The sequence below is a fragment of the Cervus canadensis genome, chromosome 1 (assembly GCF_019320065.1).
Source record: "Cervus canadensis isolate Bull #8, Minnesota chromosome 1, ASM1932006v1, whole genome shotgun sequence".
In the NCBI taxonomy this organism is placed as follows: Eukaryota; Metazoa; Chordata; class Mammalia; order Artiodactyla; family Cervidae; genus Cervus; species Cervus canadensis.
Window position 1 is genome coordinate 32907357 of NC_057386.1, and position 19140 is coordinate 32926496.

A 19140-nucleotide genomic window follows, 5' to 3' on the forward strand; every position below is an offset into this window, starting at 1 on the left:
CTGCGAGCACCAACCGAGCAGCATGAACGAATGCGACCCCCAGAGCTCTCCTAGGGCTCTCCGCAACGCACCCCCACCCGCCCCCGCCCGCCACCACACTTTCTCAAAGCGCAATTAACCTGCGGGTTGTCTCTGCTTCCATACCTCGCCTCCCGCCCCTGCGTGGACTTCTATATAGGGTCAGGGGTATAGTCTAGAAGTACCCCTGAACCCCTACTACCCCTGCTTTCGCTCCCCCTTGTCTGCCCCTCCCCCTTCTTAGAGCCGTGGTGGGGTGGGGGGGTCAGTAGGGACACTATTATACCCTTCCATGGTCTCTCTCGGGCAGAAGGGCCCTGGAGTCCGCGTGGAGGGGGCTTTGCCACTCACCGGAAAGTCCGGGGCTCGGGCCCAGGGCCAGGGTGAGGGGTCACAGGGCCGATCCTTCTGACGCCCTCCCACAGGTCTCCTTTGCCAGGGCCCAGCGCGGGCGGGGGGATGTGGGAACAGCAGGCCAGAGCCCTTAATCTCCCCAAGCTGATTAGGGTCTCTTAATCAGGCAGGAAGGGGCTGGTGGAGGATGGGGCCTCCTGGGGTGGGCTCTGTCCTAGCTTCCAGCCAGCCAGCCAGCTTCTTTCCCCTCTTTGCCTCCCAAGCCACTCACCATAACCCCCAACATAAAAGCAGCCGCAGGTCCCCCTCTCAGGCTGCTGCCACACTACCCTGTTCGGCCTGGGGAGCCGCAGGATATGTCCACGAACACTTGTGGGTGATCAGTCCTAGGGTCCTATTCCCTCCACTCTTGTTTCCAGTTCTGCCAGCCAAGTCCAAGCCCATCCCTTGGCTGGCAAAGTCTACACCCAGAGACCAAACCCAGACCAGCCTGATATCTGGCTTATCTCACCTGCCCACACTGATTCTCTGGCCTCCACATCTCCATGCCTAGATAACCATCCTTTTGCCCCTGAGAAGGCAGAACTCCAGGAAGTAATGGAAAGAACTTGGACCTTGACTGACTTGGGCTCAGAGTCCTCCTTATCGGCTTTGTGAATTTGGGAAAGTTTCTTAAGCTCTCTGAAGGTTGTTGTGGAAATTACCTGTGACAATGACTATAATTGCCAGGATGACAAAAACAGATAAAGCAATTTTAAAGAAGGCTGTAATGGGATACTTGCCTTACTATATATCAAAATTTATTATAAAACTATAATAATTAAAACACTGTAGGGACTTCCCTGGTGGTCCAGTGGCTAAGACTACAGGCTCCCAATGCAGGCGGCCTGGGTTTAATCCCTGGTCAGGGAACTAGATCCCACATGCCACAACTAAGAGTTTAATGGTGCAATTAAAGATCCTCCTGTGTGCTACAACTAAGATCCGGTACAGGCAAATAAACAAATAGACATTTTTTTTAATAATAAAAAAAGACTGTAGTATTGGTGCAGGGGTAAACAAATAAACCAACTGGACAGAATAGAGAGCACTGAAACAAACTTAGCAAAAATGGAAATTTGACGAATGAACAAGTGGACTAAGAAGGAGCTTTTCCACAAATGGAGCTGATTAGCTAGCCATAGGAGAGGGGGAGGGAGGACACAGAATTTGATCCCTATCTCACACTACACAAAATCAATTCCAGGTTAAGACATACATTAAAAACAAAATTTTAAACTTGAAATGAATCATTTTTCAACCATCACGACAAAAATTGGCTCAGGCGAGAATCATCAGTAGATGCTTAAGCTAGGCAGAAATTTTGGTGAGGAGCAGGATATTTGCATGTCTTAAGGCGTCACCCCACAGATTGCTTATGAGTTTGAAAGGGAACAAAAAAATAAATAAAAACCTGTAATTAGACAGTAGAGAACTGGGACAACACTTTGACCAGTGTTGGTCAACCAGTAAGGGGCAGATAGACACTGTGTACCTTCAGACATGGTAACCTGAGAAGGACACAGTAATACTGCACAGATCCAATACTGCACGATATTCATCTATGCAGTGTTCCAGCCGAGAGTGTGTGCATTTGTGTTCAGTCAGGTCCAACTCTGTGACCCTATGGAACTGTAACCCATCAGGGGACTGTAGCCTGCCAGTCTCCTCTGTCCATGGAATTTTCCAGGCCAGAATACTGAAGTGGGTTGTCATTTCCTTCTCCAGGGAATCTTCCTCAGCCAGAGACCGAACCTGAATTTCCTGCATTGACAGGTACAGGGATTCCCCAGTACATTTCATTAATCTAATCTCAAGGAAATAGCAGATAAACACAAAATGAGGAACATTCTTCTCAAAAAAGGGATGGGCCTGTATTCTTCAAAAATGTCAACATCATAAAAGACAAATAAAGGTTGAGGAAATATTCCAGATTAAAGGAAGCTAAAACATGACAGTTAAATGCAATGCCTGCCTCTAGTTTGGAGCCTGTACAAAGGATTTTTTTTTCTTTCTTTCTTTTTTTTATTTGGCTGCACTGGGTCTTAGTTGCGGCATGCAGGATCTTTAGTTACGGTATGTGAATTCTTAGTTGTTGAACTTAGTTGCAGCATGTGGGATCTAGTTCCCTGACCAGGGATCAAACCCAGGCCCGCTGAATTGGGAGCATGGAATCTTAGCCAGTGGACTACCAGGAAAGTCCCCAAAGGGTTTTTTAAAGCTGCATATGGGTATAGGGCTTATAGGGATATAAGGATGCTATAAAGTGTATTAACATCTGTCAATTGATAACACTGGTATATGATTGGGAGATGTGATCAAAGTATTTTATCAATGTAAATTTTGAACTGTACTATCCCTATCTGTAGGATATACACACTGAAGTATTTAGCTGTAAAGCACCATAATGTATGTAACTTACCCTCAAACAGTTCAGAAAATATATGTGCATATATTTTGTCTTATATATTACATACTATATGTTATATATATTTATCAAATGATAAACAAATACGATTAAATGTTAACACTGTGAATAAAGGGTATATGAATGTTCTTCATATTATTTTTATTTTTGCAGCATTTTGTAAATTTGAAGTTATTTCCCAATAAGAGCTAATAAAAAACTTTTAAATAAAAAGAGAATGGAGACTTCCCTGATGGTCCAGTGGCTAAGACTCTGCACTCCCAATGCATGGGGCCCAGGTTTGATCCCTGGTCAGGGAACTAACCTTTTTTTTAGCTGCAACTAAAAAAAGATCCTGCATGCCATAACTAAGACCCAGCACAGTCAAATAAATAAAAGTAATTGTTTTTATTTATTTATTTATTTTTAAAGTAATTGTTTTTTAAAAAAGAATGTCTTCATCAATCAAAATAGGAAAGAATTTCTTAAACATGACAAAGTACAAACCATAATGGAAAATAGTCATAAATTTGAAAATATTAAATTTAAAATTTCTGGTCAAAAATATCATATCACAGAGAGAAAACATGAGCCACCAACAAGAAGAAGAAAATTTCAAAACATTAACAAAGAGTTAGTATCCAAAATATATATGGAGTATGATAAAAGATAACCCAGTAGAGTGTTCGCTTTGGCAGCATATATACTAAAACCCAGTAGAAAAATGGGCATAGGAAATGAATAGGCAAGTTATAAGAAAAGCCTAAGGAAAAATGCCCAGCTTCACTAATAAAGGAAATGCAAGATAAAACAATGAAATAACATTAACATCCATCAGACTGGCAAAAATAAGAAAGTGTGACAATATCAAATGTTGGTATGAATTTGAGTTGGTATTACATATGTGTAATACATATGTATTATGTACTACATGTGTAGTACCAGTACAAATTGGTATTACATATGTGTGATAAGAGTGTAAATTGGTGGGCTGTTTGGCAGTAAAGTTGAAGCAATTCCATTTGTTAAGAATTACCCTAGAGAAACTAACATTTATTTATATATGAAGAGACATATAAGGAGACATTCAAAAACTTTTACTGAATTTCTGCTATGTCCCAGGCACTATTCTAGCCTCTGAGGATAGAGCAGTGAATGTACAGTTAAGATCTCATGGAAATGGACTTAAATCACTGTATTTAGGGATTTTCTGTATGTTTGAAATATCTGGTAATTCAAAAAAATTTTTTTATTGTTTGAAAAAAAAATGTTTGGACTTCCCTGGCAATCCAGAAGCTTAAGACTCCAAGCTTCCATTGCTGGGGGCATGGGGTATGATCCCTGGTAGGGGAAATAAGATCCCACATGCAGCATGGCATGGCAAAAAAAGAAAAAAAAGTAGTAGTCTCAAAATCTAGTAGGTATCAATATTCATTTATATAGTCTTGGGCTCCGAATTTTCTTTACAGAAGTAAGGGTTATTTCCCCCAATCTCTCTTCTTCTGACACAACATATCTAGGAACCATGGATTCTCCATCCCACTCCTTCATTTCACAGATGATAAGACTGAGGCCCAGAGACTGATTTGGCTTATTCCAAAATCTCCTGATTTCCTCCTAGGGTCCATGAAGTGACAACTAATGTAGGTAGTGAATGAGGAGCAGAATTTTTTTTCTTTACTTTTAAAAATTGTGGTAAATAGGGCTTACCTTGTGGCTCAGCTGGAAAAGAATCTGCCTGCAATGTGGAAGACCTGGATTCAATCCCTAGGTTGGGGAGATTCCCTGGAGAAGGGAAAGGCCATCCCCTCCAGTATTCTGGCCTAGAGAATGCCATGGGGTCACAAAGAGTCAGACATGACTGAGCAACTTAAAAAAAAATTGTGGTAAATATGCATGACATAAAATTTACCATTTGAGTCATTTTTAAGCATATCATTCAATAGCATTAGATATATTCACATTGTTGCACCACCATCACCACTATCCATCTCTAAAACTTTTTCAAACTGAAACTCCCTATCCAGTAAGCAGTAATTCCCATTTCCCCTCCCTCTAACCCCCTGGTAACCACCCTTCTACTTTCTGACTATATAAATTTGATGAGTCTAGGTGTCTCATATAAGTGGAAGCATATAGTATATGTCCTTTTGTTACTGGCTTCTTTCACTTAGCATAATGTACTCAAATTTTATGCATATTGTTGCATGTATCAAAATTCCCTTCATTAGTAAGGCTGAATAATCCATTACATGTAGAGACTGGGCTTCCCCAGTGGCTCAGCTGTAAAGAATCTGCCTGCAATGCAGGAGACACCGGTCCATCTATGGTCAGGAAGATCCCCAGGAGGAGGGCATGGCAACACACTCCAGTATTTTTGCCTGGAGAATCCCATGGACCGAGAAGCTGGCGAGCTACATACAGTCCATGGAGCTACATACAGTCCATGGAGCTACATACAATCGCAAAGAGTTGGAGGCGATTGAGCACGCATGTAGAGGCCACATTTTGTTTATCTATTCAACCCTCCCTGGACATTTGACTACTGTGAATAATACTGATGAACACGGGTATACAAATACCTGTTCTAGTCCTTGCTTTCAATTCTTTGGGGGATATATCTAGAACTGGAATTGCTAGATCAGATGATAATTTTTCTGTTGTTTGTTTGTTTGTTTTTTATGAATTGCCATACTGTTTTCTACAGAGACTGCACCAATTTATATTTGGGGGAAGAGGAGAGGCAGCAAAATATTTTAAATCCATCCTGGTCCTCATTCTCAGATTACACAGCCAGACTTCACCCTCCCTGCCAGAGACCCATACCAGAGCTTGTTTATGTTTCTCCTCCATTGCCCGCTCAATTTGTATTCAATCTGTAGAGTACCGAAGCAAAACTGCCCTCTTACACAAAGGGGCGGGGCCATCTTTTAAAGGAGCAGTTCTGATAGAGTTACCAGAGGGCGGAAAGACATTTAAATCCAACTCTATAAATAACTGCAGCTATACGTTGAGCGCCCCCCTCTGGCAGGTGCTGGTTCTTCTCTTTCATCAGCGTGCACGCTCAGTCGTGTCCGACTGTGTGACCCGGTGGACTGTAGCCTCCCAGGCTCCTCCTCTCTCCATGGGATTTTCCAGGCAAGAATACTGGAGTGGATTGCCATTTCCTCCTCCAGGGAATCTTCCCTACCCAGAGATGGAACCCAAGTCTCCTGCATTGCAGGCAAATTCTTTACCTGCATGAATCTCAGAGCAGCAGTCAACTCCTGGAGGAACTGAAGTCTTAAAAAATAGTTCTATTTGAGTTAGAAAAGAACATTGAGTCTAAAAAAATAGAAGGTGAAAACCAGGATTCCATTCATTCGCAGTTGTAACAGAGTGAGGAGGGAACATACAAATATATCATTTTCCCCTGTTCAATTAGAAAATAAATTTAAGATCACCATTTTGCTCTTTATGATTACAGAAATAACATATGTTTCTTGTAAAAATGAAAGTTTACAAAAATGTGTAAGTAAAAAGTGAAAGTCTTGCTGTTAATAGCTTTTAAAATGGATATATGAGAAAATAAATCATTTTATGTACTGCTTTACAATCTGCGTCCCTCCTTTAAAATATTTTATTTTATATTTTTAGTGAATGATAATACATTTACATGTTTAAAAAATAAAATAAGGAATTCCCTAGCGGTCCAGTGGCGAGGACTCCATGCTTTCACTGCTGAGGGACCGGGTTCTGTCCCTAGTTAGGGAAATAGGATCCTGCCAGCCACGCAGATCCAAAACATAATAATTAAATAGATTAATCAATTCAAATTAAAGAGAATATAATGAAAGTCTCCCTTTCACCCTTTTCTCCTGTCATCTCACTTCCCCCAAAGAGGCAGCCATTGTTAGACTCTCGTGTATCCTCTGGAGGTCTTTCTACATACACAAGCAAATAAAAGTATATTTCCTGCCTGAGGGTTTTTTGTTTTGTCTAGGCTGCTCTGTGTGGCATGAGAGATCTTAGTTCCCAAGTCAGGGATCAAACCTGTACCTCCTTCATTGAGAGTGCAGAGTCTTAACCACTGAACCACCAGGGAAGTCCCTAAATATATTTTCTCATAGTTGTCTTATTTATGAAAAAGGTGACACTGTTCTACACTTTGCTATTTTATTTTAACAGTGGATCATGGAGGACTTCCCATTTCTTGTTTCATATAGAGTTGATTAAAACTGCATAATATTCTATTGATCGAAGATGTGATAACTTGGCTAACTAGTTATCTTGCTACTACTAGCATTGCTCCAATAAATAACCATGTCCAAACCTATGTGCAAGCACACGTATAGGGCAAATTGCAAAACCAAAGTCTATGCACTGTAAATTGGATAGATGTTGCCAAAATGTCCCCTACAGGGATTATACCAATTTACCAGCAATAACTAGAACGTCTTTTTGCCCACAGCCTGGTTTTAAAATTTTTCAATCTGATATTTGATAAAAAGGCATAAAAATATCTCAGTGTAGTTTTAATTTGCATTTCCCTTATGAGTGAGACTGAATATATTTTCATGTTTGGAAGCCATTTGAATATCATCTTCTGTGAATTGATAGTTTATATCCTTTGCTCATTTTTCTTTTGGGTTATTGGTCTTTTTCTCATAAGTTTTTAGAGCTCTTTAAATTTTAGGACAATTACAGATCTGTGATACAATTTGTAAAAAAAATATTTTTCCTAGTTTATATGTCTAGTGGTTGCTTATAATGCAGGTATGTTTTTGCCAAACACAATTTTAAATGTATGTGTGTGTCTGTTTGGATATTAAGTCATTGTCATAAAAGCCTTTGCTTTGCCAAGGTTATAAATGAATTATACAATGTTTTCTTCAAGGACTTACAGTCTCACCTTTGATGACCCATTTGGGAGTTATCCAGAGGTGAGGCATCAGAAATGGATCCAACTTTATTTTCTCCTGATTGGCTCTCATTGTCTTACTGTTATTCATTGAATTAATTCAGTTTTCCCCCATACTAATCATAAAGAACACTCCTGAATATACATGCATCTATTTCTGGGCTTTCTCTTCTTCCATTGGTCAGTCTGCCTAAAATGAACCAGCACCATACTGTTCTCACTCTTAAAATATTGTAAGATTTTTAAATAATGAAGAAAACTACTTCCAGTCCTTGTCTCATTGCCCTTCTTCTCCAGAATTTTCCTGGCTATTCTTATGCACAGTTTTTTTATATAGCCTTTATAATAACTTTGTCTAAATTTTTTCCCAAAGAATTAATACTTTCATTATTATGATGTCAAATTTATAAGTTAATTTATGGAATATTCATATGTTATGATGCTGAACCTCTCGATGCAAGAATATGACATACATGTTGATTTCTTCAAGTGTACTGTTATATCCTGGAGTATTTTAGATTTTTCTTTAATGTAGGTATGATATGGTTTTTTTAAGTTTATTAGAAAGTATTTTGTCTTTTTTTAAAGAAAATATTCATTTGGCTCTACTGGGTCTTAGTTACGGCTTGTGGGATCTTCGATCTAGTTCCCTAACCAGGGATCGAACCCAGGACCCCTACACTGGGAGCATGGAGTTTTAGTCCCTGGACTACCAGGGAAACCCTGGCATTTTTATATTTTAATTACTCTTGTAGGATCGTCTTTTTATATCTTCTAATTTGTTGCTGCTTGTTAACTTCTATTTTTACTTTATAACATACCTTGGGCATTTTCTCATGTTCTTAGATATAGATTTACCTCATTTCCCTGTGTTTTTGCATATAGACCTACCTCATTTCCTTAAATTGTGTTCTTCTGTTTGAATGTATATAAAAGTAAGGATCTAGTGATGGGGAGATTATTCTGGATTATCTGAGTGGGCTGGAAATGCCATCACAAATGTTCTCCTAAGAGGAAGGCAGAGGACTTCGCCAGTGGTCAAGTGGATAAGAATCTCCTTGCCAGGTCCATTTCTTCATCAGTCTGGAAGGACATCGTGGTTGAGCCATCGAGAAGAAAAACTGCTATGTCCACTGCTTTGGCAAAACCTCAGATGCGTGGCCTCCTGGCCAAACGTCTGCAATTTCATGTTGGAGCATTCATGGTCTCCCTGGGGTTTGCAACTTTCTATAAGTTTGCTGTGGCTGAACAAAAAAGAAGGCATATGCAGATTTCTACAGAAATTATGATCCCATGAAAGATTTTGAGGAGATGAGGAAGGCTGGTATCTTCCAGAGTGCAAAGTGATTTGGAATATAAAGAATTTCTCTGGGTTGAGTTCCTTGGAAGTTTGTCACTTTCCTGTGTTCCTGAACTATGAAACTATGACTGTCTGGGGTGAGAAATAGTCTCTCAATAAACAAACAATTAACAACAACAAAACAAAAAGAATCTCCTTGCCAGTGCAGGGGACTCGGGTTTGATTCCTGGTCCGGGAAGATTCCACAAGTTGTGGAGCAACTAAGCCTATGTGCCGCAACTACTGAGCCCCGGCTCCAGAGCCTGCGCTCTGCAACAAGAGAAGCCACGGTAATGAGAAGCCTGTGCACCGCAACAGAGTAGACCTGGCTGACCGCAACTAGAGAAAGCACAGCAAATAAGACCTCAGTTCAGTTTAGTTCAGTCTGTCAGTCGTATCTGATTCTTTGCGATCCCATGAACCACAGCACGCCAGGCCTCCCTGTCCATCATCAACTCCCAGAATTTATTCAAACTCATGTCCATTGAGTTGGTGATGCCATCCGACCATCTCATCCTCTGTCATCCCCTTCTCCTCCTGCCCTCAATCTTTCCCAGCATCAGGGTCTTTTCAAATGAGTCAGCTCTTCCCATCAGGTGGCCAAAGTATTGGAGTTTCAGCTTCAACATCAGTCCTGCCAATGAACACCCAGGACTGATCTCCTTTAAGATGGACTGGTTGGATCTCCTTGCAGTCCAAGGGACTCTCAAGAGTCTTCTCCAACACCACACTTCAAAAGCATCAATTCTTTGGTGTTCAGCTTTCTTTATAGTCCAACTCTCACATCCATACATGACTACTGGAAAAACCATAGCCTTGACTAGATGGACCTTTGTTGACAAAGTAATGTCTCTTTTTTTTAATATGCTGTCTAGGTTGGTCATAACTTTGCTTCCAAGGAGTAAGTGTCTTTTAATTTCATGGCTGCAATCACCATCTGCAGTGGTTTTAGAGCCCCCCAAAATAAAGTCAGCCACTGTTTCCACTGTTTCCCCATCTATTTGCCATGAAGTGATGGGACCAGGATGCCATGATCTTAGTATTCTAAATGTTGAGCTTTAAGCCAACTTTTTCACTTTCCTCTTTCACTTTCACCAAGAGGCTTTTTAGTTCTTCTTCACTTTCTGCCATAAGGGTGGTGTCATCTGCATATCTGAGGTTATTGGTATTTCTCCCGGCAATCTTGATTCCAGCTTGTGCTTCTTCCAGCCCAGTGTTTCTCATGATGTACTCTGCATATAAGTTAAATAAGCAGGGTGACAATATACAGACTTGATGTACTCCTTTTCCTATTTGGAACCAGTCTGTTGTTCCATGTCCAGTTTAACCCGTTGCTTCCTGATTCTGCCTACAGGTTTCTCAAGAGGCAGATCAGGTGGTCTGGTATTCCCATCTCTTTCAGAATTTTCCACAGTTTATTGTGATCCACACAGTCAAAGGCTTTGGCATAGTCAATAAAGCAGAAATAGATGTTTTTTTGGAACTCTCTTGCTTTTTTGATGATCCAGCGAATGTTGGCAATTTGATCTCTGGTTCCTCTGCCTTTTCTAAAACCAGCTTGAATATCTAGAAGTTCACGGTTCACATATTGCTGAAGCCTGGCTTGGAGAATTTTAAGCATCACTTTACTAGTGTGCGAGATGAGTGCAATTGTGCAGTAGTTTGAGCATTCTTTGGCATTGCCTTTCTTTGGGATTGGAATGAAAACTGACCTTTTCCAGTCCTGTGGCCACTACTGAGTTTTTCAAATTTGCTGGCATATTGAGTGCAGCACTTTCACAGCATCATCTTTTAGGATTTGAAATAGCTCAACTGGAATTCCATCACCTCCACTAGCTTTATTCATAGTGATGCTTCCTAAGGCCCACTTGACTTCACATTCCAGGAGATCTGGCTCTAGGTGAGTGATCACACCATCATGATTATCTGGGTCGTGAAGATCTTTTTTGTACAGTTCTTCTGTGTATTCTTGCCACCTCTTCTTAATATCTTCTGCTTCTGTTAGGTCCATACCATCTCTGTCCTTTATTGAGCCCATCTTTGCATGAAATGTTCCCTTGGTATCTCTAATTTTCTTGGAGAGATCTCTAGTCTTTCCCATTCTATTGTTTTCCTCTATTTCTTTGCATTGTTCACTGAGGAAGGCTTTCTTATCTCTCCTTGCTATTCTTTGGAACTCTGCATTCAAATGGGAATATCTTTCCTTTTCTCCTTTGCCTTTCACTTCTCTGTCTTTTCACAGCTATTTGTAAGGCCTCCTCAGACAGCCATTTTGCTTTTTTGCATTTCTTTTTCTTGGGGATGGTCTTGATCCCTGTCTCCTGTACAATGTCACAAACTTCTGTCCATAGTTCATCACAATCACAGAAAACTAGCCAATCTGATCACATGGACGACAGCCTTGTCTAACTCAATGAAACTAAGCCATGCCGTGTGGGACCACCCAAGATGGATGGGTCATGGTGGAGAGGTCTGACAGAACGTGGTCCACTGGAGAATGGAATGGCAAGCCACTTCCAGTGTTCTTGCCTTGAGAACCCCATGAACAGTATGAAAAGGCAAAAAGAGGACACTGAAAGATGAACTGCCCAGGTTGGTAGGTGCCAGATATGCTCCTAGAGATCAGTGGAGAGATAACTCCAGAAAGAATGAAGGGATATAGCCAAGCAAAAACAACACCCAGTTGTGGATGTGACTGGTGATGGAAGCAAGGTCCAATGCTGTAAATAAGACCTAGCACAGTAAAAAATAAATACATATAAAAAAATTAAAAAGAGGGAGGCAGGTGGGGTTTCCCTGGTGGTCCAGTAGTTAAGACCCTGCGTTTCAAATGGTGGGGGGGTGGGTGTATAGGTTGGATCTCTGATCAGGGAACTAAGATCCCACATGCCGCAAGGGATACCCCCCCAAAAATAGGGATGCAGAGGGAAATTGAGACAGAAGAAGAGAGTGTGGACCGAAGCAAGACACTGTTGACTTTGAAGATGGATGAAGAGGCCATAAGCCAAGGAACACAGGAGAACAGTTCTAGAACCTGGAAAAAGCCAGAGGAGAGGTATAATTTGCAAACAATAAATGCACCCATATTAAATATATAGTTTGGTGGGGTTATGACAAACATGGATGTTCCTGTAACCACCACCCCAATCAAGATACAGAACATTCCATCACCTCAAAAGGTTCTTTTGTGGGGATGCGGGAGGGATGTGGTTGGGAGGCTGGGATTAGCAGATGCAAACTGGGATAAACAAAAAGTTCTGACTGTATAGCACAGGGAGCTATATTCAATATCCTCTGATAAACCATAGTGAAAAAGAATATATATGTGTATAACTGAGTCACTTTGCTGTACATCAGAAACGAACACAACATTGTAAATCTATTGTACTTTAATTTTTTTTAAAAAGACTTTTAAAAAAGGTTCTCTTGTGGCCATTTCCAGTCAGTTCTCTCCCACCCCCAACCCTGTGCAGTCCCTTGTTCCTCTCACCTTAGACTGATTTTGGCATTTGTTTCTTTTTTTTTTAAAGATACAAATGACACATAACATTGTCTTAGTTTTAGGTGTACAAGGTAATGATTTGCTATATGTACATATTCAAAAGTGATTACCACAATAAGTTTAGTTAACATCCATTTCCACATGAAGTGTTTCTCTTGTGATGAGAATTTTTAGGATCTACTCTCTTAGAAACTTACAAATATACAATACAGCGTTGTTAACTTTAGTCAGCAGGTGGTACATTATACCCCCAGGACTTATTCACCTTATAACTGGAAGTTTGTACCTTTGACCACCTTTACCTATTTGGCCCAACTCATTGGAAAAGACTCTGATTCTGGGAAAGATTGAAGGCAAATGGAGAAGGGGGTGGCAGAGGATGAGATGGCTAGATAGCATCACTGACTCAACGGACATGAATTTGAGCAAACTCCGGCAGGTAGGAAAGGACAGGGAAGCCTAGCATGCTGCAGCCCGTGGGGTTGCAAAGAGTCGGATACGCTTAGCAACTGAACACAGACACATACCCATTTTGCCCATTCTCCACCCTCCCCTCTGGCAACCACCAATCTGTTCTCTGTATCTATAAATTCAGGTTTGTTTGTCTACCCCACCTCCTGCCATAGTCAAGGTTTTTCTTTAAATTCCACATATGAGATCATACAAGTATTTGTGTTTCCTTATCTGATTTATTTCACTTATCATAATGCCCTAAAGATTCATCTATGTTGTTGCAAACAGCAGGATTTGTTTCTTTCTTATGTCTGAATAATATTCCATTGTATGGGCTTCCCAGATGGCGCTAGTGGTAAAGGACCTGCCTGCCAATGTAGGAGATGTAAGAGATGTGGTTTCGATCCCTGGGTCAGGAAGATCCCCTGGAGGAGGAAATGGCAACCCACCCCAGTATTCTTGCCTGGAGAATCCCATGGACAGAGGAGTCTGGAGGCCTACAGTCCATACAGTCACCAAGAATCAGAACACTATTGAAACAACTTAGCACACACACACACAATATTCCACTGTATGCATACGCCACATCTTCTTTATCCATTTTTCTGTTGATGGACACTTAAGTTGCTTCCTTGTCTTGGTTATTGTGAATAACGCTGCTTTGAAGGTAGGGGTGCAGATATCCATTTGAGATAGTGATTTCATTTCTTTCAGCTAGATACCTGTAAATGAATTATTGTACCTTATGGTAATTCTATTTTTCTTTTTTTGAAGACCCTCCTTACTGTTTTCCATGGTGGCTGCACCAATTTATATTCCAACCAATAGGGCACAAGGCTTCCCTTACCTCCACATCCTTACCAACACTTGTTGTTCTTTGTCTCTTCTTATAAAAGCCATCCTAACAGAGATGAGGTGATATTTTATTTTGGTTTTTCATTTGACTTGCTTTTGAAACTTCTCTTCTTCCTCTCCATTTGCCATCATCCCTTCCCCCTACCCCAAATCCAAGTTGAAAAGAATCTAGATGCTAGAATTTTAGTTTCAGATTTTAAAAAATACTGTCTTTTTTTAAAATGTCTTTTCTGTTTTTATGACTCTTTCTAATCAGTTGCTTTGGGTTTCTCAAAAATTTGGAGCAGCAGTTAAGACTTAACCACATGTTTGCTCGTTTCCTCTCTCACCATTGTTCTTTATTCATCGTGTTTTACCATTTACTGTGTTCTCATCCCTGATTCATGTTTGTGTAGCAGGGTTGTAAATTTGCACACACACTCAGATGCGCACACAATGCCAGCGTTTTGTGTCTGTGACTGCTCTTCCTTCCTTTCTCATGCCGGCAGCAGTTGAAGAGACGGGAACCTGAGAACAGAATCTCTGTCTCCTCCAGATTAGATGCTGTCTTTGAAGTAAAGATCCAGTCATTTCCGAGTTCATCTTCTCAGCAGGGTTGTCCTTCCTCTTCTCTGCTTTTCCCAAGGTGGCATCCGGGCATGGTGGCAGATGGGGGCTACCCTTGTGCTGTCCCCAACTGGTTTCTCATCCAGGCTGAGCTGGGCCAGCCTCCGGGTGGTGTGTGCTGGGGACAACAGGTCCCATCTGGCCTCGGGCATGTCACGGCAGCCACAGCTTTTGACCTTCTATGCCCATGGCCATCAATGACTCCTCTCTTCCACCCAAGGCCTCAGCTGGCTCAGAAGCCTCTCAGCAGATTGGCATCCCCTCACTGTGTCGAGCTGGGAGTCCTGGACATCACACCACATCTCAAGGCTCTTCTCTCTCTCCTCCTCCCACTGCATCTTCTGCACTTTTTCCTAAATACCCCTTTTGGGTGCAGCTACCTAAGAGGCTTCTCCTGCTTTGAGGTATCTCCCAGTATATTCCATGAGCCCTGCCTGCCCCCCATCCACCTGGAGGGTTCCACCGAGCCAGGACTCCCCTTTTCCAAACCAAGAAGGAGAAACAAGAACATGTGGGACTTCCCTGACTGTCCAGTGGTTATGACCCTGAGCTCCCAATGCAGGGGGTGGGTACAGGTTCCATACCTAGTTAGAGAAGATTTATGGTGCAGCAAAAAAAAAAAAAAAAAAGCATGTGGGCCTGACTTTTTCTTCTTTCTTTTCCTCTTTTATATCTTCCAGGGCCTGAAGAGTTGGGTTGACTTCCTTAAGAGAAAAAGTTAAACACTCTCTCTTAGCTGGGGTGGCCCCTACACCCCTCCTTTCTCTTCCAACGGACCCTAAGTCTTGCCACTCAGTCTTGCCATGAGGTACAAGGGCCGTTTTCTTTGCACTGTGGAGTGAACACTATGCTTTTGCATTGACAGGCCCGATTTTTTACATTGGAGCCACAGACTTGTTTGGAACCAGGACTTATTAAGGATGGAAATAATTATAAAGCCAGAGTCCTCAAAAATATTCTAAGAGAGTTCCTCAACTGGCCTTCTAAAATGACCAGGTTTTTAAAAGCAGTGCCTGTTCCATTATTTTCTGCTTCTATTGAGTTTTTTATTTTTGCCTTTATATTCTACATTTCTAAGAACACTTTTTTTCTAATTGCTCCTTCTTCTGTAACAGGTTGGTTTGGGGAGGGTATTTTTTTATTGTAGTAAAATATACATAACCTAAAATTTACTTTTTAACCATTTTTAAGTGCATAGTTCAGTGGCATTAAGTACACTCACAATTTTGTATAACTCACCACTATATCAAAATTTTTTCATGATCGCCAACAAAAATTCTGTACCCATTAAACAATAATCTTCCCTCTTCTTTCCCTCTATCCCCTGGTAACCACCATCCTACTTTCTGTGCCTGCATATTTGTCTAGTCTAGTACCTAATATGTGTAGAATCATATGATATTTTTCCTTCTGTATCTGACTTATTTCATTTAGCATAATACTTTCAGCGTCCACCCATGATATAGCACATATCAAAATCTCATTCCTTATTATGACTGAATAATATCCCATTGCATGTATTTACCACATTTTGTGTACCAGGCTTTTTTTTTTTTTTTTTAATAAATACAATATTCTGTCATACATAATTTTGAGGACATTGATTTGAATATTTTAAGTACTTTTGTATTTCCTTCATTCCACTGGGGACAGTTTGCTTTGCTTTTTTTTTTTAGCATGTTGGGGCATGTGGGATCTTAGTTCCCCAACCAGGGACTGAACCCACCACTCTTGCCTTGCATGCACCGCTGGGCCCTCAGGGAAGTCCCTGGGGACCGTTCTTGTCCAGACTGCCCTTCCTGATGCTGAGGGGTCTCACTCAAATAGTGACTCTCCATTGGCTGTTCACACTTGGACTTGGGTGGAGGTGGACGGAAGAGAGGCTCCCCGCGTGTTTGCACATAGCATCTTGTGCTTCCTCCTTGGGACCGTCTCCCCTCTGTAGGACCACCTTAGCACAGCCGCGGGCTGTCCGCTGGATGATGTGTGAGCAGAGGGGAGGCATAGGGCACATCTCCCTGCAGGGCCGGGACCAGACACCCCGGCCCCAAGAATAAGGGGCGGGGCTGCAAGGGCCTGAGCTGCGCCACCCGAGGCCCTCTGGGGCTACTCCTCCGCCCACCGCCCTAGGGAGCCAAGGTGGAGCACCGCCTCTCTCTCCCCCACCTCCCCTGCTCTAGCCTCAGCAGTGGACCCCAAATCTCTCAAATATTCAGTTCGGTTCATGGCATTCTCTCCAGTTTTTTTGCTTGTTGGGACAGTTTTTTGTTTTGTTTTGTATTTCTTTGGTCATTTTCATGAGAGGTGGAGAAAAAAGAGGGGTGGGCGATGTGAGACAGTTCTTGAAACCAAAAGCCAAGAAAATTATCTTTATCTGGATATTAAAATTCTACTGAACTATATTTTTTTGTCTTTCTTATTTTTCTCTTTTTTGATAGCTATAAAATATGATTCGTAATGGTCTATCAGGCGCCAGAGACAGGAGCTCAATCCTTGGGTTGCGAAGATCCTCTGGGGTAGGAATTGGCAATCCACTTCAGTATTCTTGTCTGGAAAATTCCATAGACAGAGAAGTCTGGTGGGCTACAGTCCATGGGGCCACAGAGAGTGGGATACGACTGAGCCACTAAACCCAGTGGTCTAGCACATTCTAAATTCACTTCACTGCATGATTTTGGGACATGTTTCGTTCAGAAGTATAGTTCTGAACTACAAAATATTGTGGGACAGAGCTGTGATCAGGATTATAAATAGAAGAAATTATATATTTTGAACTAGGAAAGATGTTCTAAATTAACCTTGATATACACAGACGTTTGGGAAACCTGGTGGCATGTTTTCCAGAGGCTGAAAAGCAATGTTTTCCACTAGGGGGAGCTGTAGGCTATGTCTGAAGTTCCTTTTTTGTTTGTTTCTGTTTTTTGTTTTTTTAAGAGAAATGTTTCTTTGTGTATTTCGTGTGTCCCCTTAAAATATGATTCTCCTTGATCTGTGAGGGCCCCAGAGGACAAACAGGATAAGGCAGACAGATTTAATGGGTTCTTGTAACCGAAAACTTGAAGGATAGGGTTTACTTCAGGCATAGCTGGATTCAGGTGTAAACATTCAGGCCTCAGACTTTGCTCTCCCGCCTCTATGATTGGCTGTATTGTCCAAAAAAGCCCTCCTCTTTTAGGGGCAAATTGGTTGGAACAGTTCTCCTATCCCCCCAGGCTTATTCCAGCAAACAAAGAGCTCATTTACCTAATGTCTTCAACAAAAGTCTGAGAATTGAGTCCCTATTCAGGTTGGCTTGATCTGGTTAAGTGTCCAGTTCTGAGCCCATCTCAGTCACCTAGCCACACGGTGGATTGGTGAGGCCTGGGTCTAAGGGGCTAAGGGGAGAGACAGCCTAACCCAGATGACATGGACAGAGGTTGAAAGTGGACATCATCCAAGATATTATAAGTATTTAAGGTTCAAGATTATTTTATATCCTTTAGTCATAGGCATAGTTTCCATTAAGGTCCAATAGCAAGCTAGTAAATGGAAATTTTCTGATCCAAAATCCCAGTGGTCGTTGTTGGGTGGTAATTTGCCATAGCCCAAGTTTGCACTGTACATGAGGGTATTGTACAGACGACCTGTCCACACCAGGACTATAGCTTCTAACAGAGCTTTAAAGTAGTCATCTCCTTCTGTCCACCAGGTAGTCCACACTGTTTAAATTAATAGCCTCTGTGGACTCAGGCAAAGTTGCATGCATTCAGTTGTGTCTGACTCTGTGCAACCAGGCTTCTCTGGTCCATGGGATTTCCCTGGCAAGAATACTGGAGAGGGTTGCCATGCCCTCCTCCAGGGAATCTTCCTGACCCAGGGATCAAACTAATGCCTCCTGCATTGGTGGGCAGGTTCTTTACTACTAGCGCTACCTGGGAAGCCCCAGGCAGTTAATGGTTTTCATTTAGCATGGCCAATCATAATGGCAGAAGGGCAGGATTCAATGCCTTCTGTTTCAGGATTCTAGGTAAGGGAAACCTTATCCCATCAGATACAACATCTATCCCCCAGTACATTTGCTCCCCCCAGGTAAAGGGGGCAAAACCACCTCACATAAAACCTATTCAAACCTTACAACTTTTATCTAAACCTTCACTTTAATTTCATCAGCTATTACATCCCCATATCCTCCCAATCTAACTATAGCTCCTAAGGACTCATCAACAGGCTTTGGAGCCACAGTGTATGGGGCCTTCATGTCAGGGAGTCCCAGAAAAGTCTCCTGTTTATCTCCTGACCATTTTACCTACTCATGACTGTGAGTCCCCAGCCAGAGGTGGGGCCAAAGGACTCAAGCCTTTTCTTATTTTTCTCCCCTCCCTCTCCCAAGCCTTTTCAAATTTTTTTTTTTCCTTTAAGGCTGTGCTTCATTACTTCTTATATATTTTTTAAATATTTATTTTTATTTATTTATTCAGCTGCACTGGGTCTTAGTTGCAGCACTCAAGATCTTTTTAGCTGTGGCACATGAACTTCCAGTTTCAGCATGCAGGATCTAGTTCCCTGACCAGAGAAGGAAACCAAGCCCCCTGCACTGGGAGTGTAGATTCTTAGCCAATGGACTACCAGGGAAGTCCTTTTATTTTACATTTTCTATTTTGAGGTAAGGATTGATGCACATAGTTAAA

The 19140-nt window shown here is 41.6% G+C and overlaps 1 non-coding gene across 1 annotated transcript; it reads left to right on the forward strand.

The window, feature by feature from the left end:
* Nucleotides 1–3065: 3065 nt before the first annotated feature.
* On the forward strand, nucleotides 3066–3138 carry TRNAG-CCC. The gene has a single exon. It is a non-coding gene; the product is annotated as a tRNA-Gly (tRNA).
* The last annotated feature ends 16002 nt before the right edge of the window (nucleotides 3139–19140 follow it).